The sequence below is a fragment of the Chelonia mydas genome, chromosome 5, assembly GCF_015237465.2.
Source record: "Chelonia mydas isolate rCheMyd1 chromosome 5, rCheMyd1.pri.v2, whole genome shotgun sequence".
Taxonomy (NCBI): domain Eukaryota; kingdom Metazoa; phylum Chordata; order Testudines; family Cheloniidae; genus Chelonia; species Chelonia mydas.
This window is the reverse complement of record NC_051245.2, coordinates 57450727-57465350: the sequence shown is the minus strand read 5'-3', so window position 1 is coordinate 57465350 and position 14624 is coordinate 57450727. Positions and strand designations below refer to the sequence as shown.

The following is a 14624-nucleotide window of genomic DNA, read 5'->3' as shown; positions in this document are numbered from 1 at the left end:
CACTAAAGCTACAGTAAGAGACAGCAGAAATATATTTAATACATGGAGAATTGATATTAGGAAATTAAATAATCATTCTATATTCCATCCCGGGAACGAATGGAAGGGGAGGTGGTCAGTGCAATTGCAAAATTAAGGGTAAGGTGTGCATGAGAATTCCCTTAAAATATAATCTATCCTACAAGTATTTAAGAATCCTTGTGTGACCAAATGCACCCCTTAAATCCTACACACTGTTGTAATAATCTTTGTACAGAATATGCCTTGTGAGGTATCATTTGAAAATTAACACTTCACTGGTCAATTACATCATGGTGAAATGTGTGTAGCAATATTATATGTTATAAAGTTATGAACATAAACTGAAATTATGGCTGAAATTTGGTTACTAGACATGTATAGGGAAGGAATAAACTTGTTCGTCAAAGACAAAGGACAAGCTGATGCCTCTAGCCAGGTGTCATCAAAGTTGATTGGCAAGTCAAGTGGCCATTCTTTGGCAATGGAAGAGGGCAGGAACAGGTCGATTTGCATTTTAACAAACAACAACATGGAACATCTTTCACCATGAGACTCCATGTCTCCATTCTCTATGGGTAACCTCAGGAAAATGCATTTCAAAGGGTGCCTGGACTATAAAAGTTTGGGGAAAAACCACCCCAGGTATGCCCTCTCTCTCTCTCTCTCTCACTTGCTCTTTTATCTAAGATGACAAAGGAACCAGCTCTTTGGACTTTGGGAGAAGGCCCTGATTTGAGAATTAAGTCAGGTATGTTACTGGGAACATGTGGTAAGGATTTTACCGTGAACCAAGTCTTAGCTACTAGGGAGCATTTGATCTTTATTTATCTTGTACCCATTTCTGACTTTAATACCTTGTACTTGTACTTACTTAAAATCTCCCTTGGTAGTTTAACTTATTTTATTCTTTAATCAAAACTAATCCAGTGTTGTGTTGAAACTGAATTGTTTGGCTATTCCAATTAAAGTAGCAAACTATTGTATATTGACCCCTTAAAGGGGCAACAGACCTCTAATATCTGATCTGGACAAAGTCATGGATGGGGAGTGAGTTGGGGTCACCCTGCAAGTTGCAACCGAGGGTGGTGGAAGCCAGAGTGTTGGCTGGAGGGTGGTTGGTAGCCTGCAGCTATACACAGATACTCACACTGTTTGTGATGTGCCAAGTTTGGGAGCTACAGCAGCAAAGCATTGTGAGGCATGTAAGGCTGCAGGGCAGGTGGTGACACAACCCTTAACAAGCCTGGATTGCACCCAGAATGAGATACGTTGCTCTAGGGCTATGCATCCTAGGATGGTGGAGGTGCACAAAGCATAAAGAGTGGTGCCTCAAAAGCCCAATAGAAAGACTGCCAGAAATGAGTCTCAACTCTGCCTCATTTCATAGGGGGGCGGGGGGAGAGGAATCCAGATCAGTATTATTCAACTGGCTTTTCAAGACCTCTTATTGCTAACTGTGTACCATCCTCACCAGGGCTACCATTTATTTTATTCCATAAAGATATTAAAAACTAATAAGTTTTGGCCTATGCTTTGAAGTTTACAGGATTGCTGGGCTTCCTAAAGAAGCTAGAATATTTTAAATGTTTTCCCATCATCTTCTGATAAAACATGTATGACTGTACTGACATCCAAAAGGGGAACAATTTCCAGTTCAAAGATTTCCTAAAGTACCTAATCTTTGCATATTTGCATCCATTTTAATACAATGGATAATGTAGGTGATCTGCCCCAAAAATACTGTTATGGGTTCTTTTTCACTATACTGTACATGGAAGTCTTTTGTACGTGTGAATTGTAGCCAGTCAGAAAACATTTATGGAGATTTTATTATGGAAATCATTATTTTAAAAATACTATAGTATTGTACTAGTAACCAGCCAAATACTGCAGTATTACTATTGTATGATGCAGTGGAGAAGACCAGAAGGTTTTGTTATTGTTTTAAATAATGACAAGTTTATTAACTAATTTAATTAACTTGAAATATCTCATTTCCCATTCCACTTGTCAAATTACCTCTTTACTTGAAAATTTGCCACCTTCCTCACTTTGAACCTATGTTTTTCTGTATTCCTTTGTGCTTTTCTGAGGACCATGATCAAATTGAGAGCTTTTGCCGATGGGTTAAAGTAATATTTTGTCATGTTCCAGTCTTATCTATTCCTCCTCTGTGTGTGATCTTTGATAGGGGCACTGGCAAAAGGGCATTAATCTATGGAGTCACCTGTATTTGCTCATTTTCATAGCAGAGTGAACAATTGTGCATTCAAAGGTAATACAGGAACAGCATACCCTGAAGGGACCACTCTTATATGCTTTCTCTTTCTTCAGATTAAAGATCAGTGTTTTTCATCCCTCTCTAGAAATCTTAAAACCATATTGTGATCTCAGTTATACCAGTGTAAACTGGGAGTAACTCCACTCTCCTCATTCAAGCTGGTGAAAATGACATCAGAATCTGGCCCTTACTGTATTAAAAAACACCACTATATTTGTTAAAGTTTAGCTATAATAATTCAGTCCAAACAACTTTGACATCGCTGTATTGTTCTAAATTTCTAAGTGATGGTAATTACAAATTGGAGCCAGGAGAGATCCTCAGATGACACTGTCATCTCCTTATTGCCTTATGAGCAACAAATCTGTCAACCTGGCTCCTGTAAGTGCTCTACCTAGAGTCGTTTTTTTTTTCATGAAGACCTTATATAATTTAATTTTGTCAAGGGCCTTGGCTGTGGCTTAGACTGAGACTGCACTCAAACTTGGCACATAGTAATTTTTTTTTTTGGTTGGGCGGAGAAGAGAGAAATTTAACTTCTTATGGTGGCAGCCTCAATGACAGACAGAGGAATGGTCTGATTTACATATGGATGGACACACCTGTTTGGATACAATAAGAGCTAAATGGAATGTTCATCAAAATCTCAAGCCAAATTTACATTGAAAAAGTTAATTACATTAAAATTGTAGGAACTCTGTTACTAATACTGTATTATAGAATACTATGTCTGTGACATGTGGGTTTGTGGGGCCCTGAAGCAAGGTTGCCCTTGTAGTAATTCTGATCAGTCTCAAACCAGGAAGTGATAGAAATTCAGTTAGAAGTATACTTCTATAGTACTCCTTTTCTTTTTGCGAATACAGACTAACACAGCTGCTACTCTGAAACCTGTCAGAAGTATAGTTGGTGAAAAAAATAATTTCATGAACAATTTCAAAATTTCATCTTTTTTAGTGTTGCATTGTTAAAAAATTAACCTGTTTTGCATTTTGGAGGACATGTTATACAATATCTTTTATCTTTTTCTTAAAATTGATTTTTAAATGTTTAGTTGACTGAAATTTCATTTTTCAGCAAGAATCTGATTTTTGGTAAACGAAAAGTTTGAAAATGATTTTGGTCAAAATTTCAGAAAAAAAAATTACAAAAAAATGAGCATATTGAAAAGGTTGTCAATTATTCACAAAAATATTTTAAAAAACAGGCCTTTTCAATGAAAATCTTTGTGCAAAAAATGGCAACTTTAATGAGAAAGTTTGTTCTTGCAAGACTCCCTGATCATGCTTGTGTGGCTATGATGGGCATTGATCTTCAGGTATGGCCAAGCTTCACCCAGGGAAAAGGAGGAGGAGGAGGAGGGGAAAAAAGGAAGAAAAGGGAAAGGTAGCTTTCATAGATTACAGTTTGCTTTAATTTTTCACTCCAGTAGCAATGACATTCATAAGTAAGCATGAGAACCATACTGTGAAGCCCATGAAAGGTGGAAAAACCCACTCCTCCCCCTTACCTACAAAGATGGTATTACTTCCTTTATTTGCTGTACTAGCAGTTGAAGTCATCTATCCAAACAGGCCTCCAAATTCAACAGTTTTCCTTAATTAAAATCTTGATCCTGCAAGCATTTGTAGATTTCAAGGCCAGAAGGGATCATTGTGATCATCTAATCTGACTACCCTTGTAACACTGAGCATAGAATTTCCCCAAAATAATTCTTTGTTAAGCTAAATTAAATTGCGCTAGTTCTGCATGAGGCCCACTTACTGATCAGGCCAACACAGATATGACTGAGATCTCAGGAGATGGGATCTTGATTACAAAGCTTGGGGGCTCACAAGTAGCCAATACTGGTAGGTTATGGAAAACAATCATATGTGTAAACAGATTACATGTACAGCAAAATCCTTAATCTAAAAATGAAGGAAATCTCGAGAAATATGAAAACATTAATACAGAATTAGAGTTTAGACACTTTTATCAGAATAATAATAAAAAGACCCCCCAATCACTGAATTTCCATAAGGATTTTCATATCAAGAAACTACATGAAAAAGATTCTCTCTGGAATAGCTTTGTCCAAGGTCCTTGATGGACCTTATTCTAGTGATCAGATCTCATTCTAGTGATCTGTTCCTCTACCTGTCTATTTACCTGCAGGATTGACTCCTACAGTAAATGTTTCCATGCTCTCTGCAGTTTAGTTTTAAATGACTCAAGTGATGGAGCTTTCAACATTTCCCCACAAAGATTCTTCTACTTCTGATTTTTCCTTTGCTCACTTTTGTCAGTGCCCCCATTTTCATTACCATACATCTCCAGTGTCAACTTTAGTCCTACTCCAGTTTGCACAGTGTAGAAAGTTAATAACTCCTTATCTCCTCAGCTCAAGCAATGGACTTTGTAACCAATATGAAAACTGAGAAGCAGATGAAAGGTCATCTTTACTGATAGTAAAGCCAAAATGTTAATTACCTTGATTAAGAAATTTGTTTTCTCCATATCTCCTTTCATTTCTTCTCTGACATGTATATAATTTGTCACAGTCACAGATTAGAATTTTCTTACATTTAGCCCTTCATGGAAAATCCCCAAACGGTATGGAATAAGTGCTAGAAAAAAAAGGACGTGGAAATGCACACTACTTCTACCAAGACTATGACACTTTCTTCTTGTATTGGAGATAAAAAGAATCCATTCAAACTCATATGGCTGCAAATCTACAAAAGGTTTTCCAAATGAGGACCTAATCATTTAAGCACTCCATGTGCACATCGGTCATAGAATTCAGCGCTAGTTCTGTGGGGGAAAGTGCTTGCCAGAAAAATAGCCAGGGTAGGTGTGGCTGGTATAACAGGGGTTGGTCTTTGTTAGAAAGCTTCGGAGATCATATGTAACATAAATAACACAAGACAAGTCTTTCCCTCTAATATTTGCTCTTTGAGAATCTTCACAGATTTAAAATTATCTTCTCTTTTACTGCATAGGAGAAAACCATTTGAACAGCATGGTCCTGAGTTGGGGTAGATATGGGTGGATTTTCAAGTTCAGACAGTTTACACCTTGACTTTCTTTTCTCTACTCCCTCCTCCCCCCACCTTTTTTTTCTTTCTAGCATTAACTTGTGATAAATTGTGGTAGGGACTATGGGTGAGATTCTGTGCTGCATCTTTAAAGTTACGCTACAATTGTGTGCACACCCAAATAGCGCTTGTATAATGCTCTTGAATGCTTCCCACACCCATGCCTGAGAGTCCACATGTGCTGTGCTGGACACAGGTATAATGCTGTGTATCTACATCCCCACTGCCACTGTAGGTACTTCCGTGTCAGTGCCTCTGAAACAGTTGCGCTATCTCAAGATCCTGTGTATCAGAGGGAGACGCTCTAGAAACTGACTTATTGTGTGTTGTTCGTACAGTCTCTTTCCTATACACATTTGTTGATAGCAGTTCCTGGTCACATCACCCCTCACTGTTATTCCCTGCAAAACTGGGTGCAAGACAGGGAGCAATAGGATGATGTGGTTCTGCTCCTGTTCCTTATTGCAGGACAAATGACAATGCAGTGGAGTGGGCACTTGGTGAGATGCTGGATGGAATTTGGACAGTATTGTCTGACTCAAAGTTGGCAAACCTTCAGGGCCAATGACAATTCATTTAGCACACATTGCCCAGATATGTTGATTGCTGGTATTAGCACAGTATGCCCTTTTGTTGACCATTGCCTTCTAGAGCAGGAGAACCAGCAGAGTGTGGTGGGATCACATTGTTTTGGAAACCAGGGATCACCAGCCATGGCTTCAGAACTTCTGAATGAGGAAACAGACCTCCAAGGAACTGTGTGAAGAGCCTGCAACAACCCTTCAGTACAAGAACACTCGATTCAGAGAAGCTACACCAGTTCAGAAAGGGGTTGCTATTACCTGTGGAAGCAGGATACACCAGATAGCTATAGGTCTGTTGCAAACCACTTTGGGGTTGGAAAACCCATTGTGGGGACTGTGGTTATGCAGGCTGGTGAGGCAGTTAACACCATGATTTACCCACAGGTGCTTGCCATAATAAAAAGTTCTACAAATGATTGCTGGATTTCAGAGGATGGGATTTCTGAACTGTGCCGGGGCCATCAATGGCACCCATATCCCAATGTTTTGCCCATCAAAAGGGTCATCTGAATATGTGAATAGAAAACATTATTAATCAATCGTTCTGTAAGGCTTAGTGGACCACAGTCACAGATTCTCAAGTACAAATTTGGGGTGCTGAGGAGACCTTCAGTTCAGCATTAATAAGGAGGACCAAGACACAAATTAAATAAAGCATAAATTTTAATAGAAGTATGAGGTAAAAGGTTTAATGGAAAAATTCTGAAATCAGAACTAGAACGTATTGTTATCAAAGGATTTGTTCACAACTGAGAACAGCTGTGAGAACTAAAAATGGGTTTGGGGGGCTGGTACATAATGGTGTGTCAGTATTTTTGGAGACTTGGTGTTTTCCTCCTGCTCAGTCAGGAGTGGCAGAGGGTGTCACTGCAACCCTGTGCTGGAGAAGGTGGCAGTGGCGGCTGATGGGCTGGCTCTGGTGTTTCAGCATCAAGTAGACACTGCACTCTTTTGGCCACCAGTTCAATGGCCTCTCCATTAGGGAATGCTCCCATTCCCTTTGGCATGACTCCATGTCCATGAACCACTTCATGCTGGAGAGACCTCTCCTCCAGTGTCCAGAGGAATTCAAATTGCTCCCTGTTTTTCCTGTCCATCTATAAGCCCCGCCTTCATGGTCCCTCTTCACCTACCTCTGCTGTCTCTGGGTGCTTCTTCTGCCCTCTCAGTGAAATGGTTTCAGTCTCAGGAGCCCAAGCTCCTGCCAATTCAAACAACGAGAGAATGATTTTTTTGGCCTTTGGAGCAAGCCAAGAAATTCTTCTGCACAATATAATTTTGCTATAGAAGGCCACAATTTTGGTACTTTTTAGCATTCCAGGAACGTAACGATCTCACTATACTTGTTTCTCAGACAACTTCTGCAGCCATGAAGAAGCAGAGGCTAATAATGATAAGAAAACTCCATTAGTGTTTCTAACCTTTTAAAATGTTCATATTGGCTCACAGGAGATGAGGGCATGGAGGGAGAATTCCTTATCCAGAGCTATATTACCAGTTTACAATTTCTTTCCTTAAGGCTGGCCAACATTTGGAAAACATGGCCATTTTCAAAGTACCAGAATGGAAAAGAGAAGTGGCTTTCCAATCCTGTGGAAATCCAGCAACCTATGCCAGAAAGATGTTCCTGCTAATGGCCATTCCTTTATATATTGCTGAATGGAGGAGTTTGGTCAGTTTTGACGAAGGACCAAGCAGATTTGCACTGCCAGTGAACCTGAAGAATGAGCTGGAGTTTTTGCTGTAGCAGAAATTTGCTGAAATATCCTTGCAGGATTGGGAGGCAATTCCATTGAAAGTGGACTATATTCTCAGCTACAATAGGGGGATTTAATGCAAAAGGAGATTTGAACCACAAACTTCCCCCCGGCTTGGCTGTCCCAGAAAATCCTGAGTCTGTGCTTGCTTTATAATGGTGAAATGGACAGGAAAAGAGACACACCACAACTTCATTGGAGTTCCTGAAATTCAGCTCAGCACCACAACCACTTGCCTCAGACAATTGGAAAGGGACCATCATGACCCAATGGATCTTGAACCTGGGTCTGCAGGAACAACCATGCTCCCACCCTCCCTCTGGCAGTCTGTTGATGCTTGCATACCTGGGACCCATGAAGCCCAGCCCCAGTCTGAGGCTCCGTCCTGCAATCCTGATTTGTGGTTCTGATCTCCAATTGGTGTCCTGCTTCTGACCTCCTGATACTCCTGTCTTGTGACTGTGGACTCTGGCTCTGATGACTAGGTCTGGCCGCCCATGACCGGGCCATGACAGGGACACTGCAGTTTTTAACCAACCACCAGGCCTGATCCTTCTCCCACCCGCACACCCCTGGGATGGGCAGCATGACTGTATGTGGGGAAAGGGCAGACATCAAGGACAGAGACTGTAAAGATATTGTAATCTTCCAAGGGAGACTAACTGTGACTAACTTTTCTTTAGACAATCAACTGCCAGCCTTCTACAACTGTATTCTGTTCCCTTCCCCAACCAGAACCTTTCCAAACCACCCCCCACAGTCCACAGGTCCCAGGACCATCACTGCCTGACTGCTGGCTGAACAATGCACAGACATATGAGCATACTGATTTTTCCTTTATAAAGTGTTTGGAAAAAATAGTTTTAGAAGCCAAATGCATAATTATGGTTCATCACAAATGACTGATTTAGAACTGACTCGCTTGAGGACCATTTCGGGGGAGAGGGAGGAGGCTGGTTGCAGGGCGTGGAGGGATTTGGTAAGGGAGAGGGGGTGATAATGCCGTGGCTTCAGCACTGTGTTTCAAATACGCAGAGACATCCCAATACACAGCATATTCTCCAGGGAGGAAAAGTCAACGTACAGTACTTTAAATGTCCTTGATCTTAAAATTGGGAATACTGATAGGGTGGGTGCAGGGCCACTAACTTACCAGATTCACATTTTTGTTCCTGCCATGGCTTGGGGTCGTTCATTGTGGAGGTGAGGTGGGGGAGGCTTCTTCAATCTGCTCACCAGGTAAAGATGTAAAATCACATGCTTTTCATCGTCTGGATCTTCTGGGACATCCAGACCTGCATGGTTCCTGCTCCCTCCTCACACTGGCCCTCATCAGTGTCCTCTCAGAAAAGTGAGACCAGCAGGGCTGAGCAGGGGATCATAAGCCACTTCAGGCTCAGTAGTGGGAGTTCTTGACAACATCCAGTCAAGCTCCTTGTAGAAGGAACATATACAACAAGCCTTCCCAGGCCAACTGTTGGAGTCTTTGGCCTTCCTGCACAGGAGCCTCACATGCTTCATGTGTTCCTGGCACTTGGATGGAGTCTGCTGAATGCTTGTCTCCTTCAGCCTCTGTGAAATATCCCAGTAGAGATAAATCTTCCTACTGCTCTGGCCAAATGTATGGCGTATGGTTAAGTCCGTACCAAATACACAGTCCGTTTTGATCAACTTCACGATTATAGGATTTTAAAAATCGTTAATTTCATTATTTGAGATATTTTAATCTGAAATTTCACGGTGTTGTAATTTTAGGGGTCCTGACCCAAAAAGGTGTTTGGAGGTGGGGTGGGGGTTGCGGTGCTGCTACCCTTTCTTCTGTGGTGCTGCAGGTGGTGGCGCTGCCTTCAGAGCTGGACAGCGGGAGAGCAGCGGCTGCTGGCTGGGAGCCCAGCTCTGAAGGCAGAGCCGCCGCCAGCAGCAGGGCAGAGTAAGGATGGCCTGGTGTGGTATTGCCACCCTTCCTTCTGTGCTGCTGCCTGCAGAGCTTGGTCCTCAGTCAGCAGCCACCACTCTCCGGCTGCCCAGCTCTGAAGGTAGCAATGCCAAAGTAAGGGTGGCATGGTATAGTATTGGCACCGTTAGTTCTGTGCTATTGCTGGCGGGGTGCTGCCCTCAGAGCTGAGTGCCTGGCCCAGAGCTGCCATTCTCCGGCCGCCCAGCTCTGAAGGCAGCACAGAAGTAAGGTTGGCAGTACCATGACCCTCCTAAAATAACCTTGCAACTCTTTTGGGTCAAGATCCCAATCTGAGAAACGCCTGTCTGCCCCGTGAAATATGTATAGTACAGGGTAAAAGCACATAAAAGAACAGATTTCAGGGGAGGAGACCAGATTTTACAGTCTGTGACATGTTTTTCATAGCCATGAATATGGTATCCTCTGCCCACACATGGATTAGCAGCCAGGCATGGTCAGCAGGGCAAGAAACTGCTTTTGGAACTGGCTCCTATTTTCACATGTAAGCACTGCAGCAGAAAGGTGTTCTGCTGTGGTCAGTCAATGCAGCACACTGCTACTGGGGCACAGGGACCTAGACTGTGTAAGGGTCAGAGAGAAAAGGGCTCAGTGCATTGTGGTATAGGGGAGGATGATTAATGAAACACTGCAAACAGGCATGGGTATGGGGCTATGCCACAGCCTAAGACATGTACTTACCGACATCCTTCCAGCATGCTTGCTTACTCACCCTTTACTCTCCTTCAGACATGTGCTTCTGGGGTTTCAGTGTGGCCAACAAGGGATTATGGGACAAGCCGATGCACGGACATGTGTACAGCTGCTAGCGTAGATATACCCTAAGAGGCATAGTGCTGTAGTCACAACCAGGGAGAGGGAGGGGGATTAGAGACTACGATGCCTTTAAGCTACCTTTGTGCCCTCCTGATCTTGGGTTTGTCCAGATAACCCTAAGTCACTACAGCCTCCTAGGTCTGCACCATGTGCCACAGAACTGCCCAGAATCAGTGCAGTGCTGTGTGCTGAGGTACCATCGCAACGTGACCTTCCACCCCAGTTTCACTCCAGCACGTCCCCTATACAAGAGGTCCACAGGAGGCAGCCATACACCTGTCTTCCACAGTTCGTACATCAGAATAATCCTCCCCCAATTGGAACTAGGGCTTTTAGGATACTTTAATGCTGTTCCAGCCCTCTTGCCAGGCAAAGTGTCTGGAGCAGGGGTGAGGAACTCACCCTATGTAATTCATTTGGGATTTGTGAGGGGCAACTGTAATGATATTATTTTGAAGCAATGCTTTCTATTCTAGAATACGATACCTATTATCTGACTAAGTATTTATGAATGGATTGGGCTTAGATTCAGAACTGAAAGACATATGAGTAATCAACAACATTTAATATAATTCTATATTGGTGTTTTCTTTTGTGCTTTCCTTTTTCATTTTGTACCACATCATAAAAAATTATAGTTGTAAAATTATCAAGGAAAAAAATCAATGTCAAAATCTTATAGAGGACCTAGATCCTTATTGGTGTAGGTCATCATCACTCCTCTGAAATAAATAAAGAAATGTTGATTCATACTAGCTTAGGATCTGACCCTATATATCCATAATTATAGGAAATAGAGTAACACAAAACTCTGCAGGAAGTCATCCTTACATAAAAGTAAAATCCATCCCCCACATTTAGGAGCGGAATTTACAAGTTTATGCTGAATTAGCCCTTGCATGCTTCAACAGATGGCCATGCCCTGCAGGTCCACCATGTTTTTGTGCTCTTATTTAGACTTGCAATATTTATGCTCTTAAGCTCCAACTGTTGAAAATGTAAAAATACAACTATGCTTACAATTCCCCATTTGGCTTGTGAATCCAAAGGCATCTTTTTGAAAAGTTGGCCCTAAGTGTTTTACAGAAATTGACAAGTGGTTACAAGTCAACCTCACACAGGAAATCAATTTGTTTACTGGACGTGTTACAGCAGTATGAAGAATCATCTGAATTTAATGAACTGTAGCTAATGTGCATTATTGATTAACCAAAAATCTTCCTCTTCTATAGCATTCTTCGAATCAGACATGCAACCTTGTTATTGTTTTGCTATTGTATCATGTTAGGACAGTGAGAGTAGTTAAACTAAAGAAAATTTTGTGTGGATTAGCTACCAGAATTATAAATTTGTCATCTTCTTGTATCCTTTATTCCATCTACTCTTTCAAGATGCTGTTTTTAAAATGCCAAAGTTCTGCATTTACATGACTATGTTTAGGCACTCAAGTTTGAACATTTTTGTATAAATTCATTATAACTAAAATTGCTTTTTTTAAAGTATGCCATCACATTGTACCATACATTTAAATAAATAAATAAAGGCAAAAGAGTTATAGGCAGTGATGACTTTAGTTAAGGTTGCCTAACACTTCCATGGTAAGCTCCTGCTTTCAGTTGTTACTTCTACTGGTTGTACTCCATTAGCTCAATTGGTAGAGGTTCATGCTGTGGATCCATAGATCCAGCGCTCTACTTTTGCTGATGACTCATGAACAAAGGGTCAATAGCGTTCTACGTATTTGTGACATTTTAGTTTTCTTTTTAATAGTTGTCTAACTTTTTCAAAATGCATATTTGTTGTTTTTATTGTTTCCTTGTGGTTCCTGTAGTTCCCATTCATTATTAGACTTCCATGTAAAGAAATGTTGCCCAAATTCCATTAGTGCATAAACTTTCCATAGCTCATATTTCTGTATCCTGGTTATTGTCTTGGTTAAAAATTCACTGGATGATATAGAATACGTTGGATGTTACCTTTAGAATTCTTGAACACTTTGCGAAGTCCGCTTTTTAACCTCCATATTTCTAAAGAACACAGCCCAAGTTTTATCTATCAGTACCTCCGAAATCCTTCATTGACTCCAGTTTTTGTTTATGTCAACTGAGCATGTGTTCTCTTTCCTTATTTTTCCCTGTCTTTATTAACTTATATTTCTCATCGCGGTTTTGCATAAGTCATATCTTTGTCAATTATTCCAGTCCATTGAAGTAATCATTATTGCCTCCACTCTTTGCACTTCACATTCCTTGTATCAGATAATTATTCATTCATAACAGTAGTGCCCAGAGGCCACAATTAATATTGGTGTCAATTGTGCTGAGCACTATACAAATATAAAATATAAGAAAGTTCCTGTCCCAAACAGCTTACATCTACAGATGGACAAGATGCAAACAGGTAGGTGTAGAAAACAGGGAGGGGAGGAGGGAGAAGATAAGAATATAGTGATATGAACATAAAGTTGAATATATTCGCGAAGTGTAAGCTTCAAAGTTTGTAGCACTCTACTAGACGCTTTCCTTGAAGTTAAAATGGTAACACCCACTGAAATTCCCTACCTTTGATATTCAATCAAGTTCTAATCCACACAGATAGTTCACTGCAGCTCTAACAGATTTATTCACTTTGTAGATTGGTCTTTTTTGCAATGCTGTGTCAGACATTTTTCTAACAGCCATTAAATTACACCTGTGGCTCCTCTGGTGAATTACAGCTGGGTGATTGCTTCAGATTTCATAGACAGGATTCCCTTTAAAATGAAGCACACCTGGTGTACAGAGCCCATTATCTAGGGCCCACAGTGGGGATGACAGTGCAGGGTACCTCAGCAGTCCTGGCACAAAATAGAAGCGGTCGTCAGATCATAACAGGTGAGTAGGGGCTATGAAATCTGCAACTTCATGGACCAAAGTAGCTCTCACATCCTGCCTTAGTGTTCAGAGCAACAGTGGATGCAGTGACAGCCTTTGGTCTGGGGCAGCAGGTATGCAGGAACTGCATTGAAATCCTGCAGTCTTCTATTCCCTACAGCACTCATTTAGGGCCCTACAGAAAGACTGAGTCCTCAAGCTTTTAACCAGACGGATAAATTTTGCTATAATATTATTAGTTAATGCACCAAATATATGTTCCTACCATTTTGCCCAATGTTACAATGGTGCCTTTACAGGCTACAGTCTCCTAGATATCCTGTATGGTACTTTCTTAAATTGAATCCTTACGTTATTATTGTTAATATTTATATTACAGTAGTACACAGAGGCCCCATTCACAATTGGGGCACCATTGCCTAGGCACTGTATAAACACACAAGAAGAATGCAATCCCTGACCCCAGGAGCTCTCAGTATTAGGTTCTCTTCATTTCACACGTCTCCCTTTTACTAAAGAATTACAGTAATGTACATAACATTGTCCTCCAGCTTCACCACTTTTTTCCAGAATGGTTACGTACTTATTTTTCTTATAAGAATGCTATGTTCAGAGTGTGCCAGTCTGGAAAAAAATATAGGGTCTAATGTTGCAAGACTTTTTCCAGGAGTAACCCTGTATACGGTGGGTGCCTAGGTGGTAAAGTCAATAGAATCTGTGATTGCACTGTACACGATTATTGGCTCAGAAGAAGTGCCATTGACAAACTTTTTGAAATGCAGTCTATATTAAACAAATTTAATTTTAAGAATGATAAGGAACAGTTACATTCACAATTCCCTCAAAAGTTTCATCTTTGTTGAAAATGGACATTTTAAAATCAGGTAAAGCACTGGAGAAAGAGATGAAGAAAGAACTTGCCATAATGGTATTAAATAACTAATGACTGAGATATGGAAGCTCATAGCCACACTCAGTGCCTGATCCAAAGCTCACTAAAGTAAGTGAGAATCTTTCAACTGAATTCAGTGGGTTTGGATCAGGCCCTAAGCTGGTCAGTTTCTTACACAGGTAAGATCGGATCCTGCAAATAGATACACAAGTGTGGATCACAGTCCTGCATGTGGGGCCCTACGGGTGGTTTGGGGACAAGGTATTCTATTTAGTGTGTAACATTTTCCCACATGGTTTTTATAATGTATAACTAGTACAAGAAATATGCAAGCCACAGCACTGG

The 14624-nt window shown here is 41.0% G+C and overlaps 1 long non-coding RNA gene across 2 annotated transcripts in view; it reads right to left on the bottom strand.

Moving 5' to 3' along the window:
- Positions 1-14624, bottom strand: part of LOC122465982 — a 366320-nt gene that overhangs the window by 219688 nt on the left and 132008 nt on the right. Inside the window, exon 4 of one of the 2 annotated variants that reach the window (XR_006291146.1) lies at positions 6781-7167. The exons of the other annotated variant lie outside the window; for it this stretch is intronic. This is a non-coding gene — a long non-coding RNA (uncharacterized LOC122465982). Of the gene's footprint in view, positions 1-6780; positions 7168-14624 lie in introns of those variants that run through there. 2 annotated transcript variants of the gene reach the window in all.